General features: G+C 35.6%; 1 pseudogene across 1 annotated transcript in view; it reads right to left on the bottom strand.

Moving 5' to 3' along the window:
- LOC143579882 (uncharacterized) overlaps positions 1-24,574 on the bottom strand; it is a 41,876-nt pseudogene extending 17,302 nt beyond the window's left edge. The window contains exon 1 of the transcript XR_013143545.1: positions 24,128-24,574. The product of XR_013143545.1 is annotated as an uncharacterized LOC143579882 (transcript). The remainder of the gene's footprint in view (positions 1-24,127) is intronic.
- Positions 24,575-26,041: the final 1,467 nt, after the last annotated feature.

Below are 26,041 nucleotides of genomic sequence, written 5' to 3'. Positions count from 1 at the left end.
GATGCAGGTGGTGAGCTACCAAGAACTACTCAAGCTCTTGGAACTTCCACAACTCAGGGGGAGTAAACAACTGCAGCTGGTGGTGATGATGTGGTGGTGGTGGACGTAGAGGAGATGGATGATAGCTTGGTTGGTGATGATGATGTATTGCCAAGTGATGTGATAGAAAAGATTGGAGAAGATATTGTGATTGATTATGAGATTGAAGAGGGAGAGATAGTAGAGGAGAATGTGGAGCATGAGATACCGCAAGTCGATAACGTAGATATGAGTCAACAGCTTGGGAATGATGAGTCTGAATGGGAAGAGCAACCTAGGTGGAAGGAAGGCTATGCTCAGTGGTTCGTCAAAACGAAGAAACCGGCGGTCCCTACAATGTTTAAGAAGAGTTACAACATTAAAGGCTATGCTGAAGCGAAGAAAGGGATTATTTGCTGGATCTATGATGAGCAGTTGAGGCTCTTCGTGATTAAAAGGTATAACGGTGTTCAGTATTTTAGAAGGATGTTAAGATCGTTGAATACACTGCCAGAATGTGAAGTGAAAGACTTAGCCAGATTGGGATTGATAAACAGAAGTGACGATAATATGGCTAGAGTCATTGGGAAAATTGTATGGAAAGAAAGTATAAAAGAGAAGAAATTTGAGCTGTTGAAGCCACAAAAGGGAAAACTTGTTGAAGACAAGGATAGAGGTTTGAGAGCTGATGGAAAGCCTTGGATGGTCATGAAGTATAAACCGATCCGGTGTTTGAAAGAAGTACCGATGAAACTAATGCCCAAGGATGTGCTTAAAGACCTAAAGTGGTGGTTTGTAGATTGTGAGATAGCTGAGGCAGTGATGGAAGACGAGGATGAACAAGAGGTGCTAAGAGTTTACGATCCGATGCATTTGGTAAACTTATCGCAAGCTGATCTGCAGGTGCTCAATGAGAAGAAAATTTTTTATATTCCTGCTTGGAAAGACGAAGCGAGGAAATATCAAAGAGTTGTCTCTGTTTGTGTTCGAGAAGGAGTGCATGCGTGAAGATACAAGGTTGAAGATTACAAGACACGTGTTTGAAGCTAAAGAGATGAAGCTACTGCCAAGGGGGAGTCTGTTGGTGCATGATGTCAGTAGTTCAGTGTCTAGTGTCTGTAATCGCGTTTGTAATGTTTTATGTTTTGTATAAGCGAAGTTGCTAACAAGTTCGCTGATATGGGCGAACTTGTTAGACAAGCGAAGTTAGTGACAACTTCGCCTGAACATGCCACCCGTGATTATATAAGCCATCTGTTACGGCTTATTAGTTAATGATATACATTCAGTTTTACAGAGAGTATTCGAGAGAGAGAGAGAGAGTCTGTAATCAAGTGATCTTCGTATCACGTGTTTAAGGTTGGTATACAACGTGTTTGATTATCGTATCGTGTGTTAATCGTATTGTTTTCTATACTCGTAACGTCTTACGTAGGGATTCCGCACCTGCGTAGTACGCGATATCTCGTGTAGATCCGGCTGGGAACCTACAGATCAGAGGAGAACTCCACAATTAAACTTCAATTAAGATTCATTATAAATCAAGATGATACTATGAAAGTTTAGCCAATAGTAAACCTAATTCTATACATCAAAGTAATAGATACAAACATGATCAAACTATAACAAACTAACCAATTTGGATGACTAATCTTTGATGCTGTTGACTTCTTCCAAATGCTTTATCTCCTTGATCTTCAAAGGTTGGATGGATGAGATGATTCCTTTATTAATGTTGGTGAAAGGAGGTTATTGAAGAGGATTTAATGTTATTGAAGGTGTAAATGGGTATGTATTCAATGAACAATGACATGGTGTTTATAGGCTGAGCTAGGCACTCAACACGGTCGTGGTGAGTTAGGCACGACCGTGGTGATCACGTTGTCTTGTTGTAAATAATGCTCGTTGTTAGATGGTACAACATGAGAGTGAACACGACCGTGGTGAGTTTTGAACATGACCGTTGTGAGCTTGGAGGAGTCATTTTTTGTATTTTCTCTTGTACTATCAACATGGACGTGTTTAGGGTAAATATGGCCGTTGAGCTTCAGAATCTTCTATTTTTTCTTGTCTTATTGTTATTGTTAACATGGGGTGTGTTGAGGTTAACATGGTCATGTTGTGACTTCTTGAATTTTGTCTTTTCTTCGTATGTTCTTGACATGGCTATGCCTTGATTCATTATGGGGTGTTGAGTCAGTTTTTCTCTGTCTTTTTCGTTTATCAGCTCGCTTTATTCTTTAAGGCTTTATTTACCTAAAAATAGAAATTATATAAATTACTGGTTAATTATTCTAATATAATTGCTGAAATTATACCATTTTGGAGATATTTAGTGCTAAAAAGATGTATAATTTTATATACATCAGTAGCCCCATCACATCGTTACGTCATCTTTTTTTATTTTTTTATAATTAAATTAAACAAATAAAAACTCATTAAATTAAATAAATAAATAAAATACATTAAAATTAAATAAAACAAAATTAAAATACAAAAATACTAAAAAAAAAACACTAAAAATAAAAACTAATTTCGTAGGTCATACATTTCCCGTGTTTTTTGTAATCTTTTTGCCTCCAATTCTCCAGTCGCTTTGGTATGCTCCTTTGAGAGGAGGTAATTGATGTCTCATTGCATTTGTCGCAATCCATAAGCATCGGAAAATCGTTTATTGGCGTTGGTACTAGCACGGAGGGTAGCGAAACAGTCCATGTATTGGGTTTTGAAATGACCGAACATATCATTTAGTCAGTCCAATTCTTCGCGGGCCTTCTAATCGGCTCGTGTTGACTACAAACCGCCCACATTTTTTCCCTTGTTTTTACTTCCTCTCCTGTGGGGTAAGGCAAGTCTTGTACGTCGTCGTCCCCAAAATTAAACTCATCTTCCTCATCTTCGTCAACGAGGTGGAAGTTATTAGCATCGAAGGGCGTTGCAGGTGTGCTTGGATTTGTCAAATAGGGATGATGCACGGGATCTTAGAGCGACCAGAACAGTGGGTTCTCCTTTCCATTTCGGGCATTCCTGAAGTCTCTTCCAAGAACTTAAATACTTAAAAGCCTTCCATTGCCCTTGAGTTCGGTAGTCGGATAACACTTGAGATTGGATGTCGGCGTCATTTTTTATAAAGAATGAAGTTCTGGTTTAACGAATGAAACATAATGAATAATGAACACGAAGAGATTAAGCGAATGACACAATTCAAACGAATTAACAATGACGAATGAAGTAAGACGAATGAGGCAAATGAATATTAATTGGGTAACGAATGTGTGAACAGTATAATGAATGGGCGAATATTGTAACGAATGAGCTGTTAAAATGGTTACAACAACCTATTAACCGCTTAACGAACGAGTTTAAACAATGAAAATGAATGAACTCATAATTTCCAAGAAACTAACGTATGTGTTCATCATCATCTTCAACTTTCCAGAACCAAACCCAATCCAAACCTTACCAAACCACTCCAATCCACACCAAATCACACAAAACCAATTCCAACACACTCGCAAACCAATTCTGAACACAACCAAACCAATCCGAACAACAAATCCGTCCAAATTAACCTAAATTTTGACTCAAATAGTCAAAATACGTTTAAACACTTGAACAATTTCCCGCGAATTTTGAATTCATGTCTAAACACCAAAGTAATACAATTAATTGAATCCAGCTAATCAACTGATCATTACGATCAATCCTAGATCCAATTCAGTACTAATTATCATCATTATGATTATCAATTGATCGAGTATAAGTTCAGTAATATCCTTGAACACATACGAAACAATTAGAACTCGAAATCTAGATCAACTGAAGCTAATTCGTATCCTAAACGTATTCAATTAGACAGAATGCTCTGATACCACTTGAGAATACTTTATTTGATTCATATTATATGATCTAGTATTTGATATGAATACGATTAGGTTCAATTACGTTAAGTGTGTGTACAGTGTGTGTTGAGAGAGAATTTGGACAACATAAAAGTGCTTTTATGTTAAGATTAGAACTCTTATTAATTTACACAGGTATAGGGGTATATATAGACGACGAGACATTCATCTCTCATTCGTTAGACATGCCTAACGAATGAGCCTCTCATTCTTCTTCTATATATTTAGTCATTCGTTAACATTCCCTAACGAATGACACTACGTACGTTAACCTCATTCGTGTATAGGGGTATTTTGGTCATTTAATGTAAGTCTTATTGGTTAAGGTTATAATGACTAATGAGACCCGCTTATTTTGTATATATTCGTTAACGTTCCCTAACGAATGAGTACAAAATAAGCGGGTCTCATTAGTCATTATAACCTTAACCAATAAGACTTATATTAAATGACCAAAATACCCCTATACATTATCTAATTCCCAAAATACAATAAAACAAAGACCGAGATGCAAGACGATGCATTAACACTTTTCATCTTCCAAGACAACAAGAAGTTATATATGAAGACTTAGATGACATACCGACGATGTCTTAGATAAACCTTCAGTGGCTGCTTCCATGTTTTAGAATAGATGAACTCCAATAAAACTTACCAGCAGCACGCAAACTAAGTTATGTTAAATTTCCTACACAATTTGTTTGGAAATTCGATAAACTCAAGTGTGAGAAAAGGAAAATAGGTTTCTCAATTGGTTGAATTCATTCCGTTTCTACCTCTCATGGTGAAACATATTATTTTAAGAATTTTGTTGAACAAGGTAAAATGTCCAACATAATTAGTTGAAATTCAAACTGTAAATCATGTGGTGCATCCTACGTTTAGAGATGCATGTTACGCATATGGAATTTTGGATGGTGATGGTGAATACGTTGAAGCAATGTTAGAAGCAGGTTTCTCAAGAATCGGTTATTATTTACGAACTTTATTCGCTACATTGTTAATGTCTGAGAGTATCTCTACACCTGAAGTTGTATCTCTAAACCAACGTCTTCTTTTAAAGCATCCATGTATCTAACATTTATAAGTTTCTACAAATTTCTCTTAGTTATAGTTAGAAATTAATATATTTATTTAATGTAAACAATTTTTACCAAATACTTTTGCAGGTTTAGTACTTAATGAGCAACAAATTAAGAACCTTACGTTGTTTGAGCTTGAAAGTTTCTACAAAGAAATAACTCAACTCTAAATTTTTTTTAACCATGCCTTATCCTGATCATGATTCTATACCTTTTGCAAATAATCGTCTACTTAGTGAAGAACTGGCTTACGAGAAGGTGATGCTAGCTTAAGAGTTTGATTAGCTTTTTTCTTCACTAATTGATGAACAACGACTTATATATGAACAGATCATTACCGCAGTTGGTAAGAAGAAAGGAGTCGTATTTGTTGTTTATGATTTCGGTGGGATATGATAAATATTTCTTTGGAAGACCTTATCTGCATCTATAAGATCTGAATACAAGATTGTTTAAGTGTTGCTTAAAGTGGAATCACATCTTTGTTGTTATTAGGAGGCAAGACTGCACACTCCAGGTTTCACATTCCTGTAAATTCAGTTGAGGATTCATTGTGTCACATAAAGCTAGACAGTGATCTTGCACGTTTTTTAGATGAAACGTCGCTCATTATTTGGGATGAAGCACCAATGGCACATAAACATGAATTTGAAACTTTGGATAGATCATCAAAAGACATAGTTTCATCTTAATCGGGAATACCATCAAAATTACCATTTGGTGGAAAGGTTACAGTTTTTTAGGAGATTTCCGAAAAATACTACCCGCTGTCCCTGGTGGAAGAGACAACAAATTGTAAATGCCTATTTATGTCCGTATTACATTTAGAGAAACTGCAAGTTACTTAAACTCACAAAAAACTTGAGGTTGACTTCCTCAAACGACTCATTTCAAATTAAACAAACTAGGCTGTTTGCAAAATGGCTTTTGGATATAGGGGAAGGTTATGTCGATGGTTAAAATGTCAGTGAAACAATCATAGAAATATCGGAAGACCTTCTAATCAAAGATTCAGTAGATCCAATTTTTGATCTAATAGACTTTGTATATCCGTCTATTCTTGATAATTTCAAAAAGCAACATTTCTTTCATAAAAGAGCAATACTTGCTTCAAAAAATGACGTTGTTCAAGAAATTAACGAGAACTTTCTCTTAGTATTTCCATGAGATGAAAGAGAATATCTAAGTTCAGATAGGGTCCAACATTAATGGTTAATGAAAATTTAGATGAAAGTTTATGCTCACCCGATATTCTTAGTGGAATTAAAGCTTCAGGTTTGACAAACCATGGATTGGTAGTAAAAGTAGGTGTTTCAGTTATACTTCTCAGAAATATTAACCAAAAAAGTGGTTTGTGTAATGGACCTCAATTAAAGGCGGTGACATTGGGAAACCGTGTTATGTCTTAGACGCCTGGCAACTTATATGTTCCATAGGATGTTGTATAAATAGCTTTCAGTTGTCATATTTTGTAACAGTTTCTGGAATTCTGATCAGAGATAATTCATCATTTGTACTTTGAATGTTATATGAATATAATGATGATTAAGAGTGTGAACGTGTGGTCAATTCCTTTATTATATGTTTCCGCCATATAATTTAGTATAGTAAACACAAAGTTCTCGATCCTTATCATGTCGTATTATGATCGGGCACGAGATCTTTCAAGTGGTATTAGAGCATTTGGCTCATGTTTGCCACTGAATTGAACACATTCACTTGGTTAAATTTGAAGATTATAAAGTCAAAGTTTATATAACCGATTCTATTTTCTTCAATTACTCACTCGTCTACAATTCAAATTAGAATTAAACTTAGAATCGTGTTCGTTGTTATCCACGAATCATTTCTGCATGAGTAATTTCATCAAATTTCAAGCTGACAATCATTTTTCAGATCATGAAGTTTAAACAGATGGTGCAACGTATAAGTGTGTCTGTGCAATGTATAAGTTTTTGGTTCTCCGTATAAGTCATAACTCCGTATAAGTTGGGTTATACGTATCAAGGTGTTATACGGCGTATAAGGTTTGTCCGTATAAGAGTGTTATCAGCTGAAGATTGTTCTCCATATATATACTAATTGTAGCTTATAAGGTTACACATGTCAAGACATATACGCTAATACTTACCCGCTTCAAAACATATACACCAGAAGTTCTGTTTTCTTGATTTTCGTTCAATGATGGAAGATTTGAATGCTTTCATGACACACCCATCGCCAATACTTCAAAATATCAATTTGGATAATGAAATGGGAACGCCTACTAAGCCCCCAAAGCTGTTGAGGATGGAAGATTATCCAAGTTGGGCATAAGTTCGAGACATATGTTCAAGCTATGAGTTATGATGCATGGGAAACGGTTGAGGTGGAGTACATTATTCCACGAAATGAGAATGGTACAAGCTATCGGTTATCCCAAATACCCGAAGTTGAGAAACAAAGATTTCATAAGGAAAAGAAGATGATGAATCTTTTTCAACAAGCCGTTAAGTCTGAGATTTTCCAACTCCTACAACACAATGGCTCGTGTCACTTAATCTGGGAAGCATTACTGAACAAAGATAGAGGGAATCCAGATATGAGAAAGTCCAAGATTGCTCTTTTAAGGAAGGAATTTGATATTTTCACTATGGTTAAAGGTGAATCAATGGCACAATTGATTAATAGGTACTGTCACCTGGTGAATGAAATGAAGCAACTGGGCATTGATAAGCAATAGTATGAGTACATTGACAAACTTGCTGATTCTTTATCTGATGAATGGGAGACTGTCATTATGATTCAACAATCAAACCCGATTACATATGCAAGATTACCTCTAGCTCGATTTATTGAAAAATTGGAAGCACAAGAACTTGAAGTTCGCAAGAAACAAATGATGAAGAGTAATACTGTAACTCAAGACATCGGGTTATACTTTAATTCATCACAATCGGTGGTAGCTCCTAGCCCGAAGATTCAAACTGTTTTTGTCACAAATAGTAGTTTTGGTGGTAGTCTTCAATCAAGTCAACCATCTAACATACTGTCACACCCCAACCTAAGGCGGAAATGCCGGGGCGCGAGCTGATTGCTCACAGCTCTCAAGGTACTATCATGCAATATTAAGTGTGACAATATCTATTAAATTAAATAATCATATACATCAAAGTAACCAAAGTACATAATTTAAAATTAAATCAATAAAATAAAATCCAAAATTCTAATTCTTGAATCTTTTTCTCTAACATGCAACCCTAAGTTTTCTTCAAAACAAGCTTGAGAATCACATCACACGATAACCTGCATACGCATTAAAAAACAATAGATTTTGTCAACACTAGGTTGAGTGAGTAAATCACCAGATTTTCATGATTATATAATAATAATATAAAAGGCAAACAGTGTCAAGTGAGATAATCAATTAACCAATGAGCAAATAAATAATGATGTCGGTAAGCACGATGTCAGATGAACTGAACGATGGCTAACACGACGAACGTATGATCATACTAGACTAAGAATATGTCAGGTCCCCGATTTCAGCTGGATCTTACTCGAATCATGTCATAACTCACGCAAATAGATGTGTTGACAAGGGAGTTAATGACGGGTTGCTATATTTAGAAAGTTCACCGTTTTTTAAAGACGGAATCAATAACAAACATATGGTTGCTTAAACAATATTCAAAGGTAATCAACACAAACAAGATTTACTCAAAATATTTCCATTTATATAAATGAATCATACAAAGTGGATAATCGTTTTAGGGTTTCTTGATAAGGAAGGTTTCAGCCGTCACACATAATATTCTTTCTTAATAAATGTGACTGTCTGCCTTTTTGTGTGTCTTTTTCCAGGCGTGCCCTAAATTATTCTATTTATAGGCCTGACACCCGTGGACAACTGTCATTCCTTCTAGAAACCCTATCCGATAATACATATTCAAATTACATATTCAGAAATATTCTAAGTGTAAAACAAGTCTTCCGGGTAGGCTTTGCATCAATCTTGTCTTTCCGAGTATGCTCGGCCATCCTTCATAACTTGGTAACATAGAAGTGTGCTAGGGATCAGTTTCCGGGTAGACTTTACTTGAAGAGTATTTTACCAAGTAAAATACTCACCGGGTAGACTTCAATCTTCATGACTTTGCCAGACTTTGCCTGACAAACCCTTACGAGCAACCTTGTTCTTCAATGGTCCCTTCAACCCTTTGTTAGAAAATAACTTATTAGCAAAGTGTGCTCGGTTGCACTGTTCCTTGCTTAAGTTGAACCTTGCCCGATGATACTTGAGATATATCATTAGATCATCAAGCCTACATGGACCATACTTATTAATGAATACCTTGCCCGGTCTTCCAATTTCTTGGCATCATGAGCTTAGTTAGCCTAAAGCTTACTCGGAAATGAACTTTACTTGGCTAAGAAGAACAATCCTGCTTGATAAAGTGATCCTTGCCCGAACTTGCATATATTAGTGAACCATACCCGGTAATGCACTAGTTTGCAACACCCTGCTCGGATATTCACTAAAGGAGACTTAGTGAAGATAATTTTGCCCGATAGACAAAATATCATACCCGGCTAAGTAAAAGCATGCTCGGAGGTCTGAGGTGAACCCGGATCCATACTTAGCGAATTCTGAGGAGGTTGAGAAGATTCCAATCTTTCATCTGATCAGTTTTGTGTCAAATCTTGACTCAACAATCTCCCCCCTAGATTGGAACACCTCAGCTGACGCAAAACATTTCTAAGGTTACTTACACTTAGTCAAAATACACATCAAACTAAAAGTAAAATTACATATTCAATTATCATTAACCACAATTACATATTCAAAAAGGCGGTCATAAGACACTACAAAGTAAAAGCCTAGTCTAGGAATTTTGTCTTTTCCATGCACTGTAAGCGGCTTGCCTTCTGTTTGTTATCACTGATGCAGCTCTCATTCTGAAGATATCAAGGGCTTGGTAATGAGTATGACCCAGTCCCTAATATCCATTAGATCTTCATCATGTAAGCAATTCAAATCTTCATCCTTTTTGATAATCCTCAGTATTTTTTCATAAGAATTTCTCAGCAAGTAATGGTCATCTTTTTCTTTGTATTCCACTTCAGTAATGATGCCATTTCTTTGGACTGTGTAGTTGGGGCGTATCATTCTTCTCTCAACACTTATGCATGTGTTCATGTTTGACAGTGGATGCTTGTCTCTGACACTCATCTTGTAGTTTGTTTCAGCTATATCCATCCTTCTTAACTTTGCAGTTCTCTTTGATCTGTGAAGTTGGGCAGTCTTCCAGTTTCTCTTTTCTTTTAGGAATCTGAATCCTCTGTCTGCTTCATCTCTTAAGAATTTAGAAAGATTATTCATCTGTTTTCTAGCCACTCTGTTTCTGTTTCTAAAATCATACAAAGTGAGTGTCGTCATTCTTTCTAATTGTTCTTGAGTGTATTCATAGAAATCACTTCTCACAACTATATCTCTTAGTTGTCTACTTTCCATAATCACTCTTATGCATTCACACACAGAATCATAGTAAATCTCTCTAGGAAGATCCACATCTGACTGTGGTCTTGTTGATCTTTGTTGTGCAGATCTACTTGATTCTCCTCTTCCACTTTCACCTCTTCCACCTTGTGGATATCTTCTTGAAATTGGCGGTCTGAAAGGAACAAACTTCTTGGGTTTTCTGGGCCCCAAATTGAAGAATTTGATGTAGACTGCTTCAACCATTTCAGTTGGAAGGTTGGCAAGCTCAACAACATTTGTTCCTGCATCTCTAAGAGCTAGCAACATTTTCTCCATACCAGGAGTTCTTGACAAACCAGCAGGTACAAAACTTCCATCTGTATAGTATCTAGGGTTCTCACCTTCTTTTAGAGCTTTCTCCCATTCAGCCTTTTGAATATGGAAGAGATATTTCAAATCCTCCTTTTCCAAAGCCTTGAAAGAGGCTTCATCCATTCCTCTTTGAGTAATCATTATATTCCTTAGAATGTTGATCATCTCTTCATTTTCCCAAGGTATACAAGGTTCATCTTCAGATTCAGAATCCACTTCTTGTGGATTAGGGGTTTCAACAACATGAACTTCCTTAGACACTTCCTTTTCTCCCTGTATCTTCTGTTTCTCCCTCAGAGTAATTATCTTTCTTTTCTTTATTTGAGGTTCAACAGATGTTTCAACATGTTTGGTAGAGCTCTCAGTTTGGACCCTCTTCAATTTTTCTTTTCTTTTCAGTTTGTTGTACTGATCCAATACTGATTCTCTAGATAGGTTCTCAACCATCTCAGGCTTTAACCCTTTCTCAAGCAAGTAACCACACATACCTCCAAATTTCTTCTTCAAAGTTTCCAATTTCTCAGTCTTCTCATTCTCTTTTACACATTTTTCAATAACCTTTTCTCTTTCACTGTTGTAAAGGTCTTGGAGTTGGTCAACTGTGAAGTGAGACAGATCTTTCTCTGAATAATTATGCCTTCTGAGATATTCTCTGTATTTCTGGCAGTCTCTATTCTTTTGTTCCATCCTTTTCTTGAAACCATCTCTCTCTTTGTCAAGTCTCTTTTGCAACTGATCATTATCAAGATCAGCCAAAGTTTCAAAACTTATGCCATACCTCCTCAATTTTACAACCAATGGATGATTTCTCTTAGCTTCTCTCATACTTGACTCAATATTGGCTCTCTGTTCATTAGTCATTTCAACCTGTGGAGATTCAGCATTAACAGCTTCACCTCCTTTTCCTTGATCATCATCAGGATTATTATCATTATCTGAATCCTCAGATTCATCCTCCTCTTCAGTTAGGTTTTTCATAGCATCAATCTTGGGTTCATCAGAGGGTGGATGCTCTGGGTTTGATTCAGTTTGAGCAGGTACATCAGGAACACCTAGAATCTGTTGACCAGGTTGCAGTGTCTGCAGTGGAATTGCTCTGATTGGACTATTATCATTATCACCCTCATCATCAGGAGTCTCAACATAGCATTTGTTCTTTTCATCCCATTTTCCTCTCTTTGATCTCCTCTCATCATTTCTTTTCTGTTCATCAAACTTTCTCTTTCTTGTATATACTTGTTCAAACCTTTTGGCTCTTTCCATCTTGATTCTGGTGATATTAGCCAACATTTCTTCAATAGATTCACCAGTAGGCCTTTCAGGTTCCCTTTCAGGTTCCTTTTGTGGCATTTCTTCAGATTCACAAGCCTTTTCAGATTCCTTTTCAGGTTGGCTTTGTGGTTGAAACATACTAACCACCATAGCCAAGGAATTGTCAGCTTCCTTAGTTCTGTTCATCATAATCAGTGTTTCAATTGCTTCTTGATCAGCCACCTCTTCAAAAATTTCTTTAGCAAGATTGGCTTGATTGATCAAATTTTCTAGCTCTGCCATTTCTTCTGGAGTCACTGTTTGAGCCAATATCTCCCTATCCCTTGTCTCCCTTAGAATATTCTCTTGTTCTCTTAAGGCAGCAGCAGCATCAATTTCATCATCTGTAAACAACACATCTTTCTCTGGATATGCCTTAATAGGCTCTTCTTCACAGACTTTTGCTTTACCTTCCTCAATTCTTCTTCTCTCATCCTCTTCATCTTCAGACTGTACAAAGTCATCTATTTCTTTCTCAAGTGCTTCCAGTTCTGGATCATGCTCTACTCTCTTGGAACTAGCTTGTTGATCAGTTTCTGGTTCAATGTTTATAAGCTCCTTAGTAGTAGAATTTTCATCAATCATTACTTCAGTCTCTACTTCTTTCTGTACATCAGTCAAGACATCAGTAGCTATGTCAGTTAAGACATCAGTAGCTATATCAGTAGCATTGAAAACATCAGTAGCTAAGTCAGTAGCAGCTACATTCTCCTCAACATCTGTCTTTTCAATCTCATCCCCTGTCCCTTCATCAATCTCTTCACTCCACTCAACATGCATTATTTCATCATTAAAGTCATAATCTTGTTCTTCCACCTCTGATTTGTCACCTTCATATTCATCATCTTCAACTCTTCTCTCCTCACTATCCTCCTCACAATCATCATAAGCATTTAAGATCAGTTTCAAACTGTCTACAGTCTCTACACCTGTAACAGTTACAGTCTCAACATTCACACACGAGTCAGTTGGCATTATTTCATTCTCCCCCTGTTTTGGGGCAGCTGAGGTCTTCTCAACCTCCTGCTCCAGGGTTTGAATTCTCACTTTTGCCCTTACCAATTGATCTAATAACATGACATTCTCCATAGTGACCTCCTCATTTCTTCTCTTCAACTCAGCATTCTCTTTTAACAGGGTCAACAGGTCAATGTCAGTGGGTGGTGTTGTAGGTGGTGATGTAAAAAATGGTTCATACTCAGTTTGTTCATGGGTTGTGGTGTGAGTTTGGAAAATGGATTGTTGTGGTGATTGTGTATGATGTGGGCTTGGGATGAAAGGATCTGAGTGTATAGGGCCGGATGTTGGTGGTGTTTGTGGTATTGGGGATATATGGTTTGATGTTTCAGGTTGGCTAATGGTTAGGATTTTGGGTGGGGAATGAGTGGGTTGATGTGGTGGAGTTTGTGGTGGTAATGGTATAATGGGTTGGTCATTGTTTGGTGGTGATTGTGGTGGTGTTGGAATGGGTTGTTCTTGATCTTCAAGTTGCTCCCCCTCATTATGTGCATCAACATTCATGGCCACTCCACCACCTCCTTCATCTCCATCAACATTATCATCTTCATCATCAGAGCCATCATCATCACTCTCTACATCATCTCTTCCTTCCTCCTCTGAGCTTAACTCAGGCACTGGCATCACATTCAACTCATGGTTCAACAACCAAGGCAAGATCTCAAATAGAACTTCAGAATTGAATCTATTTGCAACTCCAGGATTCTTAATTCTGTTGTATGTATTAGGATTCTGCAGTAGGTGTGTAATTCCCATAGTGGGTAAATCTCTTAATTCTCTGTTAAAGATTATCTGCAGGAACCTTGGGTATTGCAAGAATCTGTCCTTCTCTGCCTTCTTCAAATTTGCTACCAGTCCATCAAATATCATCTTTGAAAAGTTGAAGGGAAGGACACATAATCCCAACAGTGGCATTTGCTAAGTCATGACTCATCAAAGTCCATGACCCCTTTCTTGGAGCAAACCCCTGTATCACATGATGAATGAGGAATCTATACATCATTGGAAACATCCCCTTTTGAAACTGTCCATCATGTACAGTTCCCTGATAACCTATTGTCTCTTCAAATATTTTCATCAGGTGTGTTGTATTGAAGTTTATATGATAATGGTTATCATCATTCAACTATAGGCATCTTCTTATCATCCTCTCAGTGATGTGTATTTCTTGTCTTGCAACAGTTGCCTCGATTCTCTTTCCATTGATGTCTTCAACAAGTTCTGCTGATCTCCAGAAATCCAGTGAGTGATTTCTGTAGATAACAAGACATTCAGTGAAAGCAAAGTTGACATTTGATCGAGCCATCCATGTAATCATTGGTGTCACCGGCTCGTTGTCAGGTGTGACTTGCAATAGAGCACACATGTTATGCTTCTTTTCAAAAGCATACTTGGGTTGATCCTCTTCTGCCATATCTGAACATCACAATCAAACATATTCAAAGTGAAACTAGCATAAAAGTTTAAAACTTTACCCAATTTCAAGTTATAAGTTTGTAGAAGAAAGAGAGAAATTTTATTAAGAACCTGTTCTTCGACAAATTAATAACCTAAAAACAAAAACAGAATATTAGTAATCAAGTACATAATCAATGCTCATTATATACGTATATGAAGTTACATATTACTTACTTAACCTGTTTATCGTCCTTTTACATACATACATACATACATACATACATACATACATACATACATACATACATACATACATACATACATACATACATACATACATACATACATACATACATACATACATACATACATACATACATACATACATTCTTTCTTTAACATACACAATACATTCATAACTAACCTTACATTGTAAAGAGCATTTCGCCCTATATACCTAGGATATTGTTTGGTTCCGGTACCCTCCATCCTTGGATATTATTAGGGTCCGGTTTCTCTCCTTTCTCGGATATTATTAGGGTTCGGTACCCTCCATCCTCGGATATTATTAGGGTCCGGTTTCCCTCATTCCTCGGATATTATTAGGTTCCGGTACCCTCCATCCTCGGATATTATTAGGGTCATGTTTCCATCCTTCCTCGGATATTATTAGGGTCCGGTACCCTTCCTTCTATGAAACCATACCATCATACATTCATTTTATTACCTTCATAATTGTGTACTTCCTAAATCATTCATAGGTTATTAATAACACATTCACATGTCATACATACAACATTCATAACATATTCACATATCATACATATTCATATATCATACACTACCACTTAAGGTAAGTGTATTAACTAATCACATAGAGTATGCACACAACGCCGAAAACATAACAAGGAAATGGGGCTAGAAACTCACCTGTAAGCGATTACTTTATGAATTTACGGTTATGCCCTTCTTGAGTTGTGCACGGCTAACTGTGTATCAACTAACAAGCATCACTTAAATACTCCTAATTATATTATACTTCCCGTTTTATAAACGTTACATTTCCTTATTAATTAATTACTTATCTTCATATATCATATAAGTCCATATCTATCGTTTACGTACGTATACGATATTTATCTTTCGTGTATTTGGAAAATCATTTTAACGTGTAAGTCCTTATTGGCGTGTAAGTCATCTGACGCATAAGTCGTCTAGCGCGTAAGTCTTACATATACGTATTATATATACATATACGGGCATACATACATATACGCCCACATACATACATATAAGTTTATATGTATAAACACGGTAAATGCATACATACACGGTGCATGCATACTGTCACACCCAGAAAATCTTAACTAAACACAACGAAAGACTTAACTTAAGTCATTTGCGTTATGAAAGATGCCGATAGCCAATAACAATAGACAATTAATAATAAAAGCATTATCTTTTATTAAAGAAAATATTTTACATTATCACACGTGCTATTGCACGGTTTACATTATTTCAACTTTGTTCAAACACCACACGCCCTACTTTCCATGCCACCTCGAAATCTTCACTTACCTGAAAAGCATATTAAAATATCGATCAACACAACGTGTTGGTGAGTTTCCCTTTATATCAAAATAGTCCATATATATATATATATATATATATATATATATGAATCAAAAACATAATCCATATAATGATCTTCCGTCTTTATATCTGATATCAATTCGTGTGTAATCGTCACTACACCCCGAATTATATCTAAAATATTCAGTGTATAATGGTCTATTGCCATTATATCACAAATCCGTGTGTAATAATCTACCGTCATTACATCACAAAACAATAGGCATTTTACTTCTTAAACAAATCGTGCTGTTGTAAACTAGCTAAGAATACAAAATTACGTATGGCTATCATAGTTGATAACACGATACATACCATACTCAAAATATTCCCACTTTTAACCCAACGCGATTAGAAGGGGGGGGGGGGGGCGTCACCCCAATAGATCTACTAATATTTATGTGCCCCTTTCTAGGGGTAACCGTTATTTAGCCAAGTAGACTCATCCCGGGTTTGACACGGTTTGTAAAATAAAATGCCTTTAAATATCAATAATATACATATGTAATAAAGAATATGCTTTTCCTCAAAACACAATTAAATATCGATTTGAAAACAATTCCAGTTAAAAATCGAGGGGGGGGGGGTTCGATAAAGAAACTCACGGTTTTGTAGCTTTTCGTTTCCAAAAATCCCGTGTCCTATATTAGAACACGTTTTTTTAATAAAAACTTGAGTTTAGTTTTTATACAAAACTCTTTTAATTTATTAGTCTTACTCTAATATACACATAACCAAATAAACGAGTACATATAGTTTGGTTTTCTGTTAACTTTTATTTAATTAATTAAATTAATTAATAAACAATTAAAATTTAATAAAATATTTTAAGTTTCAGTTGCTGGAAATTTTTAAGAAAATATTAATTTTCTATTTTTCACAAAACTTGTCGGTTTTGTCGGTTTTGTTGGTTTTGTCGGTTTTATGCTTGAAATGTATTATTTCGGTTTTTCGTTTAAAATGTAACTTATAAATTATGGAAAATACTTGTTACATATATATTAGTCAAGTTTTACAAGTTAACTTGTGAAAATATATTATTTTCATTTTTGTTAATATTTACATAAAATAGCAACTTTTTAACGTTTTCGTGTCGGTTTTCGCGACACGAACCGTTTAGGACTAAGTTTTATTATCTTGTCATTTTCTCATGTATTAACTTATGTTATACATGAGTATTTTACCACTTTAAGGGCTGTTCTAAAACAGTCCCTAATAGTTGTGTCGGTTTTTGATTAAAAAGCCGATTTTTCGACCGTTTTCAAATAAATTGCACAAGTCTATTATAATCATTCTATGAACTAAACACACATATAATAACATATAATTTATTATAAATTGCAGTTTTGACTATATATGTTCATAAGATACTTTTAATCGGGTTTTTCGGTTCCTAGTTCATATTTTAGATTACCTTAACAATGTTGCTAGTTAAACTTGTTATTTATATATATACAATTATGTTTAAATATCCTAAAAATCCAGATTTTAACTTATTTTATGAGTTTATAATAATTCCAAAATATTACTTTTTAAACAAAGATTCTTAATTTTTTTTAAAGAATCTATGTGTTCATGATCCAAGTATTATTCTTTTTAATATCATCATGTTAGAAGTTTCTATTCCTTTATGATTAATCACTATTATAGTATTCCCATCTTTATCAACCTTTTAATCAATCAAAGAATCACAGTTTTATAGATTTCCTAAGTGTTGTTTTAATAAACTTTCCTATTTTAGTAACTTTTATTATTTGATAATTTCAGTTAATCTAATTCTTACACTTTGATTAAATGTAATTCTAAGTAACATTCATTCAATTAGTTTGATAGGGTTTCATGCATCCTAGATAATCTATTCCCATTTTATTCTTTTAATTCACTATTTAACAAAATTTATATCTTTAGCATATTGTTATTTATTTTAACAATGTTTTAACTAATCCAAGTTTCTAATTATTCATCCCATCTTATTTAAATTGTTATTAATCACCTATTGATTTCATCGATCACAAGAATTCACATAAAAATCAAATTTTCATCTTTTCTTAGATTAAAGTTTCCCTATTAAGTAACTTTAACAAATTTTCAAGTTCTATCTACTCTTTCTAGCATGCAATCTATCCTATTTTCAATTAAGTTGTTCCTACAACTTCTTTTGATTCAAGAATTCATTCAAAACCTCTTAATTAACTTTATATCAAAAATACCTAATTTTTACAATTATGAACATATTCCTTCTTTATTCATCTCTAACAACAATTTTTAACCATCTAAGTTCACACTAACACTTTAAAGATCAACAATCAATCCTAAACTTTATTCCAATAATAAACCCTAGAATCAATTTCTTTTAAATTCATCAAATATTCAAGAGATTATAATACCACATATTCAATCTAATAATCAATATAGAGTCTTTAGGATATGTATGCATGTGTATGGAGTTTTGATTCTCTCATACATATGTATACATATACCCACGGCACACATACATATACATACACTACACACATTATCAATTTTTCAATCTTTCAAACTTAAAAACATCAAATCTTGTATATTCATAATCAATACTTAATCAATCTTAACATAATACTTACTTGATTCTTGATATTTTGAAAGATGAAAAGTAGTGATTATGTGAGAGAGATGTGTTGTGCTTCCTTCCTAATAGCTCTTTAATAGCTTAATCCTTCCTATTGATCTTATAAACCTCCATTTATCTTGATCTTGATTATTATTTGTGTCTTAATAGTAAATTTGAATTTGAGTTGGATGATTAGGGGTGTTTTGGGCCGTGGCTTTTAAGGGGGAATAGGAAGAGGGAGTAGACTTATGAGTTGGTGATTTAGAGTTAAGGTGGAGTGTTTAGGAATTAACAAGTGTATTGTTTCTAGAAGGTAATGATCAGGGAAAGAGTTGGGAGAAGGGGAGTGGTACAAGTGTAGGGGTGTGTTGTCCAAGGGAGGGGTGGGGCGGCCTAGGGGGTGGGGGGGTATGTGAGGGGTTTTGATCATCAACTAGGTGATTTCCGATTATTCGTTTAATGTATTATGTATTTTAAATATCCAAACGAATTCCGTTTCAATAATTTTTGTCAGACTTTAAACGAAATCAAATTCCTAACAGTATGGACCATAAAAACCATTTTCTTGAAAAAGTTTATGTGGAGTCCTTTCTGGGTCCTGTACTGACTCGTGTTTGCTTATTTTTGAATTTTCGTGATTTGAGTCTCCTTAAATTATATTTTATGTTGTCTCACATGTTCTCATATATATTTTGAATTTTGAGATTGTTTAATCAATCTAATGATTTATTTATTTTCTGGCTCGTTGCCCGAGGTTTTTGCACGTTTTTCTCGTTTCGTGCCGAAATTTGGACTTTTTGTTAACTTTACAAGATATTGGACTTTATTAAAGGGAGATTTTATTAATAAACGATATTAGGATGGATAAACATGATTACATTAGTGAAAATATTTGCCAGATGTTACACATACATATATGTTTATATACATACACGCCACATACATACACATTACATACATATATGTGGAATACACATACATATACGCTGCATATATACACGTTAAATACATATATGTTATATACATACTTATACGGTCTCTTCTACTTATGCGCTGCTTAGACTTATACGGTGTATATACCTATACGCATACATACTTATAGGAGAAACACACTTATACGCTAACATCATATGCGTCCAAACATATGCGCCCGTATAACCCGTTTCGTTCCAACAACTTGTTTATGTTCACGTTTACATTTTTCTCACATAATAAGGTCCGATTTACTAACCCACCAAGTTTCATGTAAAACCGACTTCGTTTACCCAATCTTTTCACAAACCAAACACTACTCGTTCTTCCATAAATGAACCAACTAACCCGTTTACTTGCAAGTTCATTACTTTATCAAGAATCTTGGCCCGTTCTGTCATCCTACCAATTTTCATGCAAATCCGTACACGAAAAGTAAACCTTTTAACGAAAACGTACCTTTGAGGTTTATGTTTGAAATCACTCGAATAGACCAAAACTATATCAAATGAACTCGGGAATTGAGTGATTCACGCGACTAGGGAATCGTCTCACCCAAATCTATAAAACCATCAGCTCACATTCGCTGGAAAACTCCGCTACAGTTGCCGGAAAACTAAAACAGTTGCCGGAAAAACTCAATTTTTTCTGTTGCGGTTTTGCTGATAAAAACCGGACTTCTCGACCTCTGATCGAAGATTTGATTGGTGGAAGTCTTCATTTATATGCCATGAACACTCATTTTAAATTTGAGACCGGTTTGATGGTTAGATCTCTGGGAATCATTGTGTCTTTGTGGACTATTTTCTCAAAAACGGGAATTGGAAAAGTGTGTGTTTTTGAAGGTGTAGGCTATGATGAAGAGATGGATGGAAATGGAAAGGATTAGGTTTTAAGGGGTATTTATACTCTCTTAAGCACATGGATCTTAGCCCATTTTTCCTTTTAGTCCATGTTAAATTCCATCTATAAAGCCTACTTAACCTCCCATCTTTATTATTTTATTATTTCGTCTGCTAACTCAAGTAAACTTTTCCATCATAATTAAATAATATATTAAATATCATTTTTAGAAATTTCGGGATGTTACAAGTCTACCATCCTTAAAAGAGGTTTCGTCCCCGAAACCTAACTCTTACCTAAACAACCTCGGGTAAAACTTGCGCATCTCTTCTTCAACTTCCCAAGTAGCATCCGATCCATTACGATGCTTCCATATTACTTTCACTAAAGGAATAGCTTTATGACGAAGATGCTTTTCCTTACGATTCACTTTCTCAATAGGCTGTTCGATGTAGTTCAACTGCTCTTCAACCTCGATGTCTACTACGGCATATGAGACATGTCATTAGCTAGGCATTTCCTCAAGGGAGAAACATGAAAGGTAGCGTGAATTCCTTCTAACTCTTTAGGCAAATCCAGCCTGTACGCTACTTCACCCACACGATTGATGATCTTAAACGGCCCAATGTACCTTAGACTTTACTTTCCCATCATTGAGGTAACAAATGATTCCCTTCCAAGGAGAGACCTTGAGCATCACATTGTCACCAACGTTAAAGTCGATTGATCGTCGCCGCTTATCGACATATGACTTCTGACGGTCTTGAGCAGCTTTCATTCTTGCCTGATTAGATCGAACTTTGAAGAGGTTTTTTGCATGACTTCTAGATTTCCAATCTCCTTTTGACCGCTCTCTCCCAAAAATACATAAATAAATGAACTAAGCATGTGTTCATGTTCGTTCGTTTAATTAAAAGAACACAAATTTTGTGTTTGTGTTCGTTCGTTTATTAAATAAACGAACATAAACAAAATTCTCGCCGAACGGTTCACGAACATATCACCGAACGTTCGGTTCGTTTGCATGCCTACTATTTTGTTCTATTCAATTACAAAATATCACAAGAGATCATATCTTTTGTGTCAAGGAGGTTTGTTCCTATTTTGTTCTATTCAATTACAAAATATGACATTAATTATAGATATTTGTTTTTCATATTCTGTTGTTACAGCTACCACCACTCCCATCCTCAAAAAAACCCAAATAGAGCTGGCAAGAAGCCAAAGGCAAAGTACACAACGATAGACAGGGTGACCAAACAGAAGACAAGGAGCAGTGCCAAGAAAACCGACGCCTTAGCTAGTATATAGGTGGTTGTTATTTTGTATATTGTATAGCTTGTTTTGCATATATCTTACAAAAAGATGTATAGATTTGCTTAAGTGAATATTATTGTTAATATAAGTTGTTTCTAATTTTGTTTTGTCTTTCTTGCTTACAGCTGTTTAATATTACTGCACAAAAAATAAAAATAATTATATGTTGCCTAATTACACACTATTGGCAACATAGAAACACATTAAATATGTGTGACCAAAAGTAAAACAATAGCCACACTTCAAATTAAAAAAAATTAGAGTCTATACATGACAGTTAGCCACAACACAAACATTGTTGTGTGACGGAATGATAACAAAGTTGATGGAGATAACAAATTATGTGTGGCTTAAAGTGTGACACAGCTACACCGAAAACATAAAAATTCGTGTGGCTATACATAAGCATTATCCACACCATGCTTGCTTCGTTTTTTGTGTGTGTGACAGAATCATATAAAACGTCCTATAAAAAATCACTAAGTGTGACCAAATGGCATAAAATAACCACACTCTACATATTTTCGTGTGTCCATCACTAGCCATTGGCCACACTTTCATCACTTGGTTTTTGTTTGTGTGGTGGAACGACATAAAACATCATTGGAATAATCACTACATATGACCAAAAGTATGATAATTGTCATGTCCCCGATTTCAGCTGGATCTTACTCAAATCATGTCATAACTCACACAAATAAATGTGTCGACAAGGGAGTTAATGACGGGTTGCTATATTTAGAAATATTACTGTTTATTAAAGGCGGAATCAATAATAAACAGGGTAGTTGCTATCAATATTCATATGTAACTAACAGACACAAGATTCACTCAAAAGATTTCCATTCATACGAAGATCATCATACAAAATGATAATCGATTTAGGGTTTCTTGTGGGAAGTTTATGTCCGTTCTATTCTAAGACAGCCGTCACACTCAAAAATTTTCTCTGAATTAATGAGTCTGTCAACCTTTCTGTCTGTGTGTGTGTGTGTCCACAGGTGTGCCCTAATTATTCCTTTTATAGGCTTGACACCTGTGGACAGCTGTCATTCCTTCTAGAAACCCTAAATGATAAAACATATTCAAATTACATATTCAGAAATAATCCTAAGTGTAAAACAAGTCTTCCGGGTAGGCTCTGCAACAATTTTGTCTTTCCGAGTATGCTCTGCCATCCTTCATAACTTGGTAACATAGAAGTGTGCCCGGGATCAGTTTCCGGGTAGACTTTACTTGAAGAGTATTTTACCAAGTAAAATACTCACCGGGTAGACTTCAATCTTCTTGACTTTGCCAGACTTTGCCCGACAAACCCTTACGAGCAACCTTTTTCTTCAATGGTCCCTTCAACCCTTTGCTAGTGAATAGATTATTAGCAAAGTGTGCTTGGTGGCACTATTCCTTGCTTGTGTTGAACCTTGCCCGATGATTCTTAAGATATTCCATCAAGACATCAAGCATACTTGGACCATACTTATTAATGAATACCTTGCCCGGTCTTCCAATCACTTGGCTTCATGAGCTTGGTTAGCCTAAAGCTTACTCGGGAGTAAGCTTTACTTGGCTATGAAGAACAAAATTGCTTGATAAATTGCTCCTTGCCCGGACTTGCATAAACTAGTGAACCTTGCCCGGTAATACACTAATTTGCAAACCCTGCCTGGATATCCACTAAAGAAGACTTCAAGAAGGTAACCCTGCCCGATAGACAGGATATCGTACCCGGCTAAGTAAAAGCTTGCTCGGAAGTCTAAGGTGTGCCCGAATCCATACTTAGCGAATTCTGAGGAGGTTGAGAAGATTCCAATCTCCAATCTGATCAGTCTTGGGTCAAATCTTGACTTAACAATCTCCCCCTAGATTGGAACACCTCAGCTGTCCCAAAACAAATCTATAGTTACTTACACAGGATTAAAAATACACATCAAATTCAAAATCAAAGTTACATAATCAAATTACATAAACAATTACATATTCAAAAGTCTATCAAAAGACATTACAAAGTAAATCCACTCTATGAGTCTTGTCTCTTACTCTCATTGTACGCAACTTGTCTTCTGTTAACTATTACTGATGCAGCTCTCAGCTTAAAGATATCAAGGATTTGGTAGTGAGTGTGACTTTCTTGAATAACCAAATCCCTTATATCCATCAGATCTTCATCATGCAGGTAACTCAAGTCTTCATCTGTTTTGATTATCCCCAGTACCTTTCCATCAGAGTTTCTTACCACATACTGGTCAACATCTTCTTTATAATCAATCTCAGTAATGATGCCATTCTTTTGAACTGTGTAGTTGGGGCGTGTCATTCTTCTTTGAAGACTGATGCATGTATTCATATTTGACAAAGGATTTCTATCTTTGACAATTATCTTGTAGTTCCTTTCAGCAATGTCCATCCTTCTTAACTTTGCAGTTCTCTTAGATCGGTGAAATTGGACAGTTTTCCAGTTTCTCTTTTCTTTTAGTAATGGGAAACCTTTGTCAGCTTCTTCTCTTAGGTACTTGGATAGATCATTCTGTTGTCTTCTAGCCCTCCTGCTTCTATTTCTGTAATCATACAAACTGAGATCTGCCATCCTCTCCAGTTGTTCATGAGTGTATTCATGAAAGTCACTCCTCACAACAATGTCTCTCAGTTGCCTACTTTCCATAATTATTTTAAGAGACTCAGTAACAGAATCATAGTAGAGTTGTCTTGGCAGATCCACATCAGATTGTGGTCTTTCTGTTCTTTGTGATCCACTCCTACTTGATTCACCTCTTCCACCTTGTGGATATCTTCTTGAAATTGGCGGCCTGAATGGAATAGACTTCTTGGGTTTTCTAGGCTCCAAGTTGAAAGTTTTAATGTAGATTGATTCGACCATTTCAGGTGGAATGTGAATAAGTCCATCAACATTGTGTCCTGGCTCTTTCCATAGAATTTTTATCATTTTTTGTATTCCTGGATTGTTTGATAATCCTGCAGGCACAAACACCCCATCAACAAAACTTCTAGGGTTATCACTTTCCCACAGAGCCTTTTCCCAGTCAGCCTTTTACATGTAGAAAAGTTCTTTCAAGTCTTTCTTTTCTAAGGCATTAAATGAAGCTTCATCCATTCCCCTTTGATTAATCATTATGCCCCTTAGAATATTGATCATCTCTTCATTCTCCCAAGGAACAATTAGTTCATCCTCAGGTTCAGGCTTAACTTCTTGAGGGGTTGGGGTTTCAACCAGTCTGACTTGTTCTTTTAACTGTTCCCTCAAAGTTTGAATTCTTCTTTTCTTTGTTTGAGGTTCATCGGTTGATTCAGACTGCTTGGATGAGCTCTTAGTTTGTACCCTCTTCAATTTCTCCTTTCTTTTAAGTTTATTGTACTGGTCCAACACTGATTCTCTTGATAAGTTCCCAACTATCTCAGGTTTTAACCCTTTCTCCAGCAGGTATCCACACATACCTCCAAACTTCATTTTTCAAAGTTTCCAATTTTTCAATCTTTTCATTTTCTTTTACACATTTTTCTATCACTTTCTCTCTTTCACTATTGTAGAGATCTTGGAGCTTATCATGATTGAAGTGGCTCAAATCTTTTTCAGAATATCCATGCCTCCTTAGATATTCTCTATGTTTATGAGCATCTCTATTCTTTTGTTGCATCGCTCTTTTAATCTTTTCATTTCCTTCCTCAAGTCTCTGATTCAACTCATCATCATTCATAGCAGCCAGAGTCTCAAAACTTATTCCAAATCTTCTCAATTTCACAACTAAGGGATGTTTTTTTTTAGCTTCCATCATACTTAGCTCAATGTTTGCCCTTTGTTCCTCAGTCATTGTGACTTGAGGGGACACAACACTGGCAACTTCTACACCTTTTCCATCATTGCCATTTTGATCATCAGAATCATCAGATTCATCAGACTCATCCTCAGTTGAGTCATTTACTACATCTATCTTGGGTTCATCTGAAGGTGGATGTTCTGGGATTGGCACTGATGTGCTTGCGCGTGCGGCTTGTAAAATATAAAAAGGATGGAATGAGTTGCTTTTGCACAAGATCGTGTTTTAAATTTATAAAAGTGATTTCTACAAAGACTAAACACACACAAAATAGGCAAGTGTACCTATCGTATATG

The sequence above is a fragment of the Bidens hawaiensis genome, unplaced genomic scaffold, assembly GCF_021521415.1.
Source record: "Bidens hawaiensis isolate Kalapana, Puna unplaced genomic scaffold, B.hawaiensis_p1.1 tig00030154_1, whole genome shotgun sequence".
Lineage (NCBI taxonomy): Eukaryota > Viridiplantae > Streptophyta > Magnoliopsida > Asterales > Asteraceae > Bidens > Bidens hawaiensis.
This window is presented reverse-complemented; position numbering and strand designations above follow the sequence as displayed.